Source organism: Candoia aspera, chromosome 10 (genome assembly GCF_035149785.1).
Source record: "Candoia aspera isolate rCanAsp1 chromosome 10, rCanAsp1.hap2, whole genome shotgun sequence".
In the NCBI taxonomy this organism is placed as follows: Eukaryota; Metazoa; Chordata; class Lepidosauria; order Squamata; family Boidae; genus Candoia; species Candoia aspera.
In genome coordinates, this window is record NC_086162.1 from 10,655,916 (window position 1) to 10,658,617 (window position 2,702).

Sequence of the window (2,702 nt, forward strand, 5' to 3'; positions counted from 1 at the left end):
TCTGTAGAACGAGATGAGGTCAAAATGTTCCCATCACAGAACTTACAGAGAGAGTTCCAATATCCAAACAAACTGTTTATTTTTTAGTTAGAAAGTTTCGGCTTCAAAACATTTAACGTTTTACAGACCTCTATTTGTTACTGAATACTGAAGAAATATTAAGGAAAAAATAAGGAAACGTCAATAAATGCGCTGGTCAATGAATTTTTAAACAGCTCTATATTTTTTAAAATTTAACTTCTCATAATTCATATGCATATGTGGTCTGAACCAGTGGTCCTATTCTTTCTTCAGATCCCAAGTGTGGTCTGTCCGTTTCGAAACTGAACTGACGTATTTGACTATATGATCATAATTTCAGACCTCACTTGCTAAATTTGCACAGTGCAGATTTATTTATAACACTGTACTCCCAGTTTGACCGCCATAGCCCAGTGTTATAGCGAAGCATCATGGATTTATTCTTGTATAGAACGTTGCCAGCATTGCTGCTTGTAGCGGCACACCTCACTCTTTTGCAATAATAAAAATTGGGAAAACCAAACCAATATGTTTTTGTATTTGGTGTCATGGCAATACACTGTATATTTGAAAAGTGAAAGGAAACAGCAAAATGAAACAACTAATCTGTAGGTGGAACACTGAAACAGTTGAGTGGGTAGCATTTCTTCAACCTGCTGGTAGGGAAAACCAATTTAAGAATTTTCTGATGTAAACAGAGGCTGCTAACCATTCTTTTGCAGTAATTAATTGCACAGAGTTGGCTTTTTAAACAAGTACATTGAAACGGGGGGTTTTCACACTTTTTCAGGCCGCAGAACCTGTTAATTAAAAAAAAAAAATCCCTGAACCCTTGATCAAGAAGCAAAGCTCTAGTGATAGAAACTGGCTGTTTTTCCCCCTTAGTTTCTCACAGAACCCCATGAAGTTGTGGGGAACATGGTTTGAAAACCCGGCATTAAACCATGGAATGATTAGCTGGAATCTGAAAGGGTTGAGCCTTGCAGCCTTGTTCTGACCCCGGTCTGTGCACATGTGAATTAAGCTATGACACCTATCCAAGCCAGAGTGACAAAGGTACATCTGGGGTTTTTTTTGGCTTTGTAGCCTACTGTAATCCTGTTCAGGTTTATTCAGCAATTGGCCTTACATAGTTTATTGGATCAAAGTTACTGTGACCAACATTTTTCAGCGCGCACATTATTTTCCCTAGGTCTCATAATGTAAATTTGCAGCACTGAAAATAACTAAGCAAGTAATGTTGCTTTGCCCAATAAAGGAGATTCTTTGAGAAACAACCTGAGCTGTGTTTCTCAACCGTAGGCAACTTTAGGATGAGTGGACTTCAACTCCCAGAATTCCCCAGCCAGCCATGCTGGCTAGGGAATTCTGGGAGTTGAAGTCCACTCATCTTAAAGTTGCCAACGTTGAGAAGCGCTGTCCTAGAGTTAGTATCCTCTGGGGTGGGTAAGTTGACAAGTAGTTGTTACTTCCCCAGCAACTCTTCCCTGAGCAGCAGCTTTTCAGGTACACTCAGCATATGTTCTCTAAATTTGAGGTGTACCCACCTCTAGGTATCCATTAGAAATCAGGATGAAAAATCCAAAATATGCACTGCAACGGTACGCCAACCCTGGTCTTTTATGCTTGTGTCCCAAGGTTGGATGTCAGAACACAAGTCACAGGATCAACGCTGTGTTTTCAGACTGCGTATTCTGCAAAAGCCTGTTCACCAGCATTCACGGGGGGCGGGATTTATGGCAATGCATGAACATCCTGTTTCTCGTAAAACTAAGCTGCAGTTCCATGCTTACTTCCCTAGGAATCAGCTTCTCTGAAATGCATACATCGTCTGGAGAAACATTCCTGGATTCTGCGTTTTTAGGTGCCTTCACACAATGACTGAACTCAGACATGCCAACTCACATATTAGGCTGCGTGGGCTCAGCCACCGTCGTTTAAGAACCATGGCTGGTGACTCTCAGGCTGGGTTGGCAGGGCCCACTGTAACACTACATATTCTGGCTCTGTGCAATATACTGAACGTGCATTCATATAATACCCTCGTGTGGTACAGAGCGGTAGGTGGCAGTATTGCAACTGAAACTCTCCCCGAGTTCGATCCCAGCGGAAGCTGGATTCTCTCTCGGGTAGCCGGCTCAGGTCGACTCAGCCTTCCATCCTTCCGAGGTCGGCAAAATGTGTACCCAGCTTGCTTGCTGGGGAAGGCGACGACCGGGGAAGGCAGTGGCAAGCCACCCCGCTATGGTCTGCCAAGAAAACGTCGCGGTGTCCCCCCAAAGGGTCAGACGTGACTCGATGCTTGCACGGGGAACCTTTCACCTTTCATGCCACAAGAAAACCCAGCCGAGTAAAAAACATCCAAGCTCGGCACGCTGAGTTAGCTGATCCCGTGGAATGCGCTGAGCAAGCCCTGTTAATCGCTGCTTGTTCCAAGAACCGCGGTTAAGAAAACCCGTGATGTCAGGGCTATGTAGCCAGCCGGGGCTCCCTGCAGATGCTCGGCGCCTCCCCTCCGGCCAGGCGCGAGGCTCCGAGGCTGCGCTGCAGGAGTCACCACGCGCCCCGAGGATGCCCTCCGGCGCTTTCGTCGCCCGGGAGAGGGGCGGGGCTGGGGGGCGTCACGCATCGTCCCTCCTTGCGCATGCGCCAGGAGGCGAGAGGGGGCGATGCCGGGGGGT